Genomic DNA, 10,456 nt, shown 5'->3' with positions numbered 1-10,456 from the left:
AAAGGCGGATATACAGAGAGGAGAGACAGAGAGGAAGATCTTCCGTCCGATGATTCACTCCCCAAGTGAGCGCAACGGGCCGATGCTATGCCGATCCGAAGCCAGGAGCCTCTTCTGGGTCTCCCGCGCTGGTGCAGGGTCCCAAAGCTTTGGGCCGTCCTCGACTGCTTTTCCGGGCCACAGGCAGGGAGCTGGAAGGGAAGTGGGGCTGCCGGGATTAGAACCAGCGCCCATATGGGATCCTGGGCGTGCAAGGCGAGGACCTTTAACCACTTGCGCCACCGCGCCGGGCCCCAAATAAACAAATTTTTAAACATGTGAAATATATTCATATGAAACGTCTTCAGTAAGATTGTGGAAAATTCCTATTATAAAGAAATGATGGGGGTCTGGTACGGTAGCCTAGCTGCTAAAGTTCTCGCCTTGAACACGCCAGGATCCCATATGGGCGCCGGTTCTAATCCTGGCAGTTCCACTTCTCATCCAGCTCCTTGCTTGTGGCCTGGGAAGGCAGTCAGGGATAGCCCCAAAGCCTTGAGACCCTGCACCTGCATGGGAGACCCAGAAGCTCCTGGTTCCTGGCTTTGGATCGGCACAGCACCAGTCATTGTGGTCACTTGGGGAGTGAATCATAGGACGGAAGGTCTTCCTTTCTGTCTCTCCTCCTCTTTGCAATAAAAATCAGAAATAGATCTTTTTAAAAAAGAAATGATGCAAATTTTTCATATCTTTCAGTACCCTTTTTTCTGATTGAGGTTCCCTCCCATGTCAATGCGATTTACAGGAAGGACCTTTAGAAAGTGAACACAGCCCTCCTGGACTCCTGAACTCCTGGGTTACCAAGACAGTGGCTTTCTCTGCAAACTGCCTCGGGCTCATTTGCTGTGCCCCACTGTGGTGCAGCCTTGGGACTCTGCAAGGAGTCCTCCCAAGCAGCAAAATCCTTACCACATCATACCCTCTGCCTTCGCCTCGCCTCCAGACCCAGAGAAACACAATGTTCTTTAGAGATTACCCAGTATCAGCCATTCAGAGAATAACAGAAAATGGCCAAGAAAGATGGAGATGGTGAGAAACAAAGTAGATATGTAAATGCATTTCCTATCTCCAGAATAGGTGGATAATTGGTGCTTGAAATGAAAAAAAAAAAAACATATTCAGAATAGCACTCCAAAAACTGAACTCCTTAAGTGCAAATCTAAGAAAGCACATACAGATTTACCTATTCTGAAAGGTTTCAAAATTGATTGACAGAAAAGAAATTAAAGTAAATGCAGAAATTTGCCTTGTTCAGGATTGGTGCGCTCATTACTTGTTAGGATGACAATTCTTTCTGATTTGATTTATAGATTCAGTGAATCCTGATCAAATTCCAACAAATCTTCCTGGACCTAGAACAGTGGCAAAAAAATTGGGGACAAACAAAGTTTAAGAACTCATATCCCAATGGGAGCACTCAACAGAGCGATTAAAGAGAGAGATTGAATTGAAAGCAGAACTCTAAAAATAGACCTGTGTAAATTTGGCCAATCAATTTTGTCAAAGGTACAAGTACAACTCGCCTGGTAGAGAAAAACATTTGTTCCATGAATCATAGAAAAATCATGGGTGGAAATGCACCATGTGGAAACCACACAGAAAAAGCATAAACACAAACATTTTAAAAACATTTTTATGCTGGAAAGCCATATATACAGAAAGGAGATAAAGAAAGATCTTCCATCTACTAGCTCACTCCCCAAGTGGCCACAATGGCTGGAGCTGAGCCTATAAGAAGCCAGGAACTACGAGTTTCTTCTGGGTCTCCCATGCAGGTGCAGGGTCCCAAGGCTTTGGGCTGGCCTCTACTGCTTTCCTAGGCCACAAGCAGGGAGCTGGATGGGAAATGGAACATCCAGAATACAAACCAGCATCCATATGAGATCCCAGTGGATACAAGATGAGGATTTAGCCACTAGGCCATCATACCAGGCCCGTAAACACAAACTTATCTTACTCAAAAATATCAAATATCTCACTCAAAATCGTCCATAAATATAAATTTTGAGGTGCAAATTTATAAACTTTATAGAAGAGAATCTACTTTGGGTAATGACTTTTTCGATACAATAACAAAAACCAGTTCATGAAAGGAAGACCAGCTGAAAATGTATAGGCATTATTAAATGGAAAGTTCGACTCTGTTAATCACCCTGGTAAAATAAACAAGCATCGGATCACAGACTGGGAAAGAAAATACCTAGAAAACATATCTGAAGAAAGACCTATCTGCAAGTACTCAAAGAGGCTCTAACCCTCAACAAACCAGCTTGAGCCAGTCGCATAAGGGTGACTCTGGGGAGGTATCTCAACAAAGACGACATACAAGTGACAGACACACAAGCTATTCATCAGCAACAATCTGCATGATGTAAGGGTAAGCAAAGACAACCGAGAGATAACGCTATACATCTTAAAGTGACTAAACCCTTTTTTAGGAAGATACGATGGCAGTTGCAGCAAGAATGGATAATGGTAACTTCTTCCAAAGGGAAACAGTCTGGGTATAACAGCCATAATCACACTCCCAAGTATGAAAACAGCTGTTCTGATCATTATACCCACAAGCGAACAGCACAGAATTATGTCCTCATAATGGTCAAATAATTTAAGAAATCTACATGATTGTTAACAGCTATGGAGTAACTACGTGCTACTGACAACAGGTCACACAAGGCGTGGGGAGTTAGTTACTAAAGAAATAGAGTCGGAGCTGGCATGTGTTACAGCAAGCTAAGCTTCTGCCTATATGGATGTCAGCTTATGTCCTGGCTGATCCACTCTCCATACAACTCCTACTTACAGCCTTGGAGAGCAGTAAAAGATGGCCCAAACCCTTGGGACCCTGCACCCATGTGGGAAACCCACAGGAATTTCCTGGCTCCCAGCTTCAGATTGGCTCACCTCTAGCTGTTGTGACCATTTGAGGAGTGAACCAGCAAGTGAACCAGGAAGATCTTTGTTTCTCCTTCTCTCTGGAAATCCACCTTTCAAATAATAAATAAATATCATTAGGCTCGTGTCTCTCATCCTAGGTCACTCATGTTCTGTCCTGAATAAAACTTATATAAACTTTTTTAAAGAGCCTACTTGGGCTCAACACAATAGGCTGTATCCTCACCTTGCATCTGCTGGGATCCCATATGGATGCTGGTTTATATTCCAGCTGCTCCACTTCCCATCCAGCTCCCTGCTAGAGGCCTGGGAAAGCAGTTGAGGGCACCTGTTGGGACCCTGCACCCACATGGACGACCTGGAAAAAGCCCCTAGCTTCTGATAGGCTCAGTTCCAGTCGTTGAGTCTACTTGAGGACTGAACCAGTGGATGGAAGGATCTTTGTCTCCTCTTCTGTCTGTAAATCTGCCTTCCCAATAAAAATAAATAAATCTTTTTGGGGAAAAAGAGCCTTTTATTTGGGCTAAAATTTTTGTTCCCTTGCACCCACATGGGAGACCCAGAACAAACTTCTGGCTCTTGGCTTCAGACCAACTCAGTTCCAGCCTTTGCAGCCATTTAGGGAATGAACCAGCAGAAATGAAAGACATCTCTGTCTCTCCTTCTCTCTGTAACTCTGACTTTCAAATAAAATAAATACATTTTTAAATAAAAAGGATCCTATTTATTTCAATCAACAACCATTCTAACGAGTATGAAGTGCTATCTCTTTGTGGCTTTGATTTTTGTTTACCTAATAATTAGTGATGTTGAGCAACTTTTCATGTGCTTATTAGCCTTGGGTTCAATAATAACTTCCTGGGAGTGCCACCAAAATCAACAGAAACCAAAGAAAAATAAGCGAATTTATGCAAGGAAGACCCATATGTATTACAAAGTACTTTGAGTTTCTATAGGGGTTACTCTGCAGCAGCATTGCTGTTAGCGATATCACTTGTTGCCTGAGCCTTAGGAAATTGCACTGATTTATAAGGAGTGCTGTTTTGGGGGCTCTCTTCCTCAAATACTAACGAGGTCTACAGCCACTCTCTTACATGTATCAAGAACAAAACTTACCCTGTGTGACGTAAGATGGTTCAAAATGCAAAATGACCAATCGGACAAGGAGGAGCCAAAAGTGTTCCGACATAGGAATAGGATATGACTATTTGGAGACACACAAGCTGTGAACCCCAACACTGCCACAAGGTTTTAGATGCCTAGAACACCCACCAAAGGGGTCAGAAGGAGTAACACCTCCTGGTACTCACCTGTTATGGTCACCCAAAGTCCCATTATGATAGAGAAAAGTGGCCACAAGATGTCACCATGAGCTCAACTGTGTTTATCCACAGTGTACCAGTCAAAGACAACAGAACCTAACACCCAATTGGCCTTGGCAAAGACTGATATAAAAAAGGAATCCTCCATCTATCAGCAAAGATACACGCAGTTTTGCTGAAAGTGAGAACTGTTTACAAAAAGTGTCCAAAGTTTCAGACCTCAATCCAGTTCTGGAGGACTTAGATGTGCATTCCAGCTCCTGATGAGAGATCCTGGGAATCAAAAGGTGCAGAGACAGGGCGGGGGGTGGGGGCAGGGAACATCACTTGGCTCCTGCTGACTAACTCTTAGAAATGTATGCAGGGAAAAAAATTGACCTAGACATGAACAAAATTACATTTATTTGGGGTTCATCAGGTTTTAAGGTACTTGAGAAGGTGCCCCAAAGTTCACCAAGAAGCCTCATTTTAGAGCTTAGAATTACCAAGAGGTGGTGTTTCTATCATCTGCTCATCAGGATTTGTGATTACTACTCACAAGAACCAGCTATCTTGTAAAAAGAGCCAGGATGTTGTCCTAACCTCTGGGTAATTACAGGGAGCCGGGTTGATCCAAGGCTGCCCAAGCTGGTGATTGTAGTGTGGTTCCATTCTTAGGTCAACATGCATCCCAGTGCTCATTCACAGCCTCTCTGAGGTTCCCTTGAACTTGAGACCCACATGTGGCACACTTTCTCCTTGTGAATTACAACAGGCAGGCAGGTGGCCTGGACTCTTCAAATATCACAGGAGCCATGCCTCCCATCAAGAAGGTACTAGGCCATGAAAAGAAGCTACCCCTCAGCAAGGGCACTGTTTACAGATACATGAATGACCTTCCACCTTGCAAAAACAAAACGTGTGTGGGCTGGCATTGTGGCACACTGGATTAATCTGCTACTTGTGGTGTTGGCATCCCACATGGGAGTCCTGGTTTCTCTACACTTGATCTAACTCCCAGATAATGCACCAGAGAAAAGCCCAAGTGCTTGGGTCCCTGACACTCATGTGGGAGATCAGGGTAGAGTTTCTGGCTCCTGCTTTGGCCTGGCATTGCCCTTGCTGAAGAATGAACCAATGGATGGAAGAAATCTCTCTAGCATTTTCTTTCTTGCTCTTGTTCTGTGCACACACACACTGTAGAGGGAATGCCAGCAATGGGAAAGCAGCTGTGGTGGCAGCACCCTTCCTGGTGTTTGTTGCCACCTCCTGTGCAGGACTTTGTTCACTAGTGAGTTTCATTCTTCTTGTGGATTAATATTGGGTGGCCATTCCCCAGCCCTGGATGCTAGGGCGATTGGGAGGCTGGGTACAGCTTCTCCTCTTATTTCCCATCTCCTCCCAGAAATGCAAAGAAGAAATAGAAAGTTTGAAAACAATGATCACACCCACTTTCCACTAACCCTGCTCAACCATGTAAACTTCACTTAAGATAATGAAAAAAAAAAAAAAAAAAAGCCATCTCCAGGCCAGATGTTTAGTAAGGTCAGGCCTACAGCACTGGGAAAGCAGTGGAGAATGGTCCAAGTGCACCCGTGTATGAGACCCCGAAGAAGCTCCTGGCTCCTAGCTACAATGACCAGATTTTAGTTGCTGCAGCCATTTGGAGACTGAACCAGTGGATGGAATATCAGTCTCTATTTCTCCCTCTCTTTCCCTGTAACTCTGCCTTTCAAATAGACAAATAATCTTACAACAAATAGTCTCTGTAGCTTGTGATACCAGCATCTCACGTAGGCATGAGTTCTTGTTGTTCTGTTTCTGATCCAGCTCCCTGCTCATGGCTTGAGAACATGCAAGATGGCTCGAGTGCTTGGACCCCTGCACCCATGTGGAAGACCCAGACAAAGCTCCTGGTTCCTGACTTTGGTCTCACCTGGCTCTGGCCATTGAGGACATTTGAGAAATGAAACAGCAAATGGAAGATCTCTCCTTGTAACCAGAACTTTTAAATAGATAAAAAAAAAATAGATATATCTAAAAACAATAAGAAACACTCTCTTAGGGACTTTCACACGTAGGTCTCCTCACAAGAGCTGTGAATCAGAATAGGATCTGTTTCAATGGTTGCAATCTGCACTTGCAGGTGCTCTCAGAGCAGGCTATAGGACATGGACTGTGTTCCTGAGAGTGTTTCAGACAGTTCACTTTGTGCACACACACCGACAGGGGCCCTCAGAGCAAGCTGTGTGACATGTGATCACGTTCCTCGCAATGTTTTGTCTTTGATGTGTTGAGGAACTGCAGGACACAGCAGGCCAGTTGTTTACTTGTTGGCCTCATAGCCAACATTCCCGTCTTTATCTCCAGATGCAGAGAACAGGAACAAAAGCAGCGAGACCTCTGTGCTCCAAACATCACCCTGAAAATAGTTTGTTACAGGAGCTGACAGCTATGATCATGAGAGGATGGGCAAGGAATGGCTGTAAGGCTGGAACGAAATGTGCAGGTCAGCTTCTCTGAGGTCCACTAGGGAACACAGGCTCTGTTGTCTGAGGGCACCAGTTCCTGTTCAGGACCATGAAGCTACAACCAAGTCTCAGTCTTGCACTTCATGTTAGAAATTGTGACTGTGGGGCCAGCACAATGGCTCAACTAGCTCATCCTGCACCTCCAAATGCTGGCATCCCCATATGGATGCTGGTTCATGTTCTAGCTACTCTACTTCCCATCCAGCTCCTGGCTTGTGGCCTGAGACAGTCGTGCAGAATGATCCAGGGCCTTAGGACCCTGCACCCATGTTGGAGTGAGTCTCCTGGCTCCTGGCTTTGGATCAACTCAGCTCAGCTCCAATATGGCCACTTGGGGAGTAAAACAGTAGATGGAAGATCTTTCTATCTCTACATCTGCCTGTAAATCTGCCTTTTCAATTGAAATAAACACATCTTTTTAATAAATATATAAATAAATATGAATCGTGACTGAGTGGGTCTCAGGGTCTCTCCAACCTGGAGGTAAGGAGGGAAGATGGGAGCTGGTTCTGTCACCTCCAACACATCTGGGGTATGGTACAGGCCTAGAATTCCTGCTCTACGCACATCCACATGCTACCTGCTCACTCCACATGGCCGAAGTCCCACGTTCATACCCCATGTAGCCCTCCAAGGGTCCAATCAGCCCTTACCCCATGCACCTGGGGATGTTGAGCCTATTTCCTTTTCTCCTGGTCTTTCATCTCTAATTCTTCCCCTGACGGAGGGCATGATGGAGAGGTGGGGCCTGGCCATGGTTACAGTAGTAGCCACAGGTGCCTTCCCTGTATGTAGTCGGTTCTCACCCACTGCCTCACATCAAAGCTCAGCCTGTATCGTTCGTCAGGTGCAGGTGGTATCTGAGTGGGCATGTGTAGCCTAGACCCAGCCCAGATGCTACTGAGCACCTGGAACGCCTGGCCTCACCCCTGTTGAAGCCACAGCCATAGCCTTCCTATACCTGAGTTTTTGTTGATACTGTGGCTTCCTGTGACAACCTATATCCTGTCAACTGACAGTTGCACAGCTAATGCCCTTGAGCAAAGTTACTCCAACTTGAACAAAAAATAGTTCCCGGCAAGTTTCTAACAGGCCATGAATTCAAGACTGAAGGAAAACTGAGGGAAGAGGCAGAAGCAGCTGCTGAGCCAGAAGAGCAGTGGGAGGCTGGGACCTGGGAATAGTGACCTGGTTGGCATTGGGCTTGGATGGGAAGAGCGTGACCTTGCTCTTCACTATCCCCTCTCCACTCACACACACTTTGGCTCTGCACAGCCACACATGGCATGAAGGCTGCCCTCAGGAGCAGGCCTGCAACAAGTGGATATCAGTCACAAAGAAGGCAAAGCAAGAAACAAGGGCTATTTTCAGTCTGTGCCTTCACCCTGGGGGTGAGGGCCCCTGCCTGCTCCCAGGTGATGCTGGCTGAGCTTGCAGCCTTGATTTGAAAGTTGGTAGTATGCTATTAGCTTGGCCTGACATAGCTAGTGACATAGTTCACTAGAGGCTGTACAGAGTACCATTCCTAACTCTATTTCTTCCTCCTATTACCCCACTTTCTCCTTTTTTGTTTTTCAGACAGGAATCCCCCCGTAAGACCTTAGGATCCACTCAAATCCTAGCTTTGCAACTCACAACCCTATGCCTTCATTCTCTGTAATTGTGGAATTGCAGCTGCCTGTGCTCAGTCGAGCTTTTGGTGGCGTCTGGAATAAGGTGACTCAGGAGTAGGGTCAGCAACAAGAATTCTGGAAACCAACTTTCAGTGATAACCTCAGTTTCATGTTTTGTTTCAGCGTGTATCTGTGTCAAGCCTCAGACACCAGGTCTGTGCCCAGGAGACACAGGGCAGCTGTGGCAATGAGCAGCTGTTTTCCATCTAATGATAAAAGGGCACCCCAACCTCTGTCTCCAGGTTTCTCTGCTGTGAGACACTAGGATGGAGCCGTCAGTCTGGTACCCTCTCACCCGTCTTGGCCATGTGCCCACCCCACAGGCACATGGTTGAATGGGTCCCTGTATACTTTCGCAGACTGTGAGAGTACCATAACTTCTCTTCACAGTTAAAGACGCTGAGAACTGTAGCTATGTGGTTTCACAGTCCGAGCAGGTGGTCAGCAGGCTGGGGGCTGGGACTGTGGCTGTGCTCCTACAATCCACAGTTGTCCTGAGATAGCTGTCAGGCTAGAACCAGGGAGAGTTCTTCCCTCCTGCTGCTGGGCTGGGAAACAGTTTCCAACGGAAGGATCTGCAATCCACCTTTGAGCTCTAAAGATCCTTCTTTGTGTATCGGTTGGCCACAGGCGTCTCCTGCACCCAGCCGGCGGCCCTTTCTGCTGCTTCCACCTGCTCAATGTCAGCGCAAAATGAAGGGTAGCAGCTGATTCAGCTAAGCCGGCAGCACATGGCAGCCCTCCTGTGACACCACTGATTCAACTAAAAAAGCACCTGACAATCTTCTCTGTGACATCACCGACTCTGCCAAGGCAGCGGCATCCACCAGCCTTCTCCGTGATGCCATCCCCTAATATCCTGTTCAAGTGCAGACTCTGGGGTCTGAAAGCACTGTTGGCAACAAGCCCCAGGTGGGGTGTGGGCTTTGGGCATTGAATAAATGCCGTAACCCCACAGGCCTAAGCGCGAGCAGCATTCCCAGCACCCTACAGCCCCTCCTGCACCCTGTCATCCATCCTTGGATATGGGGGTTGGAACTTGCTCCTGGGTGGTTCTGAACATCTCTCCTAAATGGGAGGGTCCCCTGCTGTACCTGGACAGCTTACAGTAGGCTAAGCCCAAGGCTTTTCTTTTTTTTTTTTTTTAAGATTTATTTTTATTATTTTTTTTATTGGAAAGGCAGATATACAGAGAGGAGAGACAGAGAGGAAGATCCTCCGTCCGATGATTCACTCCCCAAGTGAGCGCAACGGCCGATGCTATGCCGATCCGAAGCCAGGAGCCTCTTCCGGGTCTCCCACACAGGTGCAGGGTCCCAAAGCTTTGGGTCTCCCACACGGGTGCAGGGTCCCAGAGCTTTGGGCTGTCCTCGACTGCCTTCCTGAAGCCCAAGGCTTTTCAAGCTGGACGTCCAACTGCTGCTCTACAGCTAGTTGGGCCATTCTCCCTTGGAAGTCCCCCGCTGGCTCTAAGCTGTCTCACCAATTTCACCAAGGCCTCCTTCTAAACTCTGCCTGTGCTGGCCTTCTAATGGACAGGGATCCCAACTCCACTGCTAGGCCATGGTTCCTGGATTAGCCCTGGCACACAGCAGGGTGGACACTCAGCTAAGTTCAATGGAAACTGAACTTTGGGGAATTTGATTTGGTGCCCTGTGTTAAAGGCTTCAGCAGTCCACAAGACTCCACTCTTACTTCTTTAAAGAAATAAATGCATCCATGAAACATGGTGTTAGAAAAATCAGAAATGTCTGAAGTAGATGATAAAATGGCTATAAATCATTCACATTTTTTACGGGCAGCATTAGAAACCAACTCTCATTGTAAAGGCAAGTTGCAGAGCTGGGTCACAGTTTTATCGGACTCACGCAGGAATATCAGCCAAGCGGCCAGACTAACCCCTTGCTTCCACTCCACCTCCAGATCGCTTCTGCAGAGAAGCTGCCACCAGCTTACGGGACACGCCATCGTCATACTGCAAGCCCTTTCCCTCCGAGCCGCCCCCCAGGGTACCCTT

This window comes from Ochotona curzoniae, unplaced genomic scaffold, assembly GCF_017591425.1.
Source record: "Ochotona curzoniae isolate NIBS_2020 unplaced genomic scaffold, NIBS_Ocur_1.0 contig_43, whole genome shotgun sequence".
Classification (NCBI taxonomy): Eukaryota; Metazoa; Chordata; class Mammalia; order Lagomorpha; family Ochotonidae; genus Ochotona; species Ochotona curzoniae.
The sequence above is the reverse complement of the archived record's forward strand: the minus strand, read 5'-3'. Positions refer to the sequence as shown.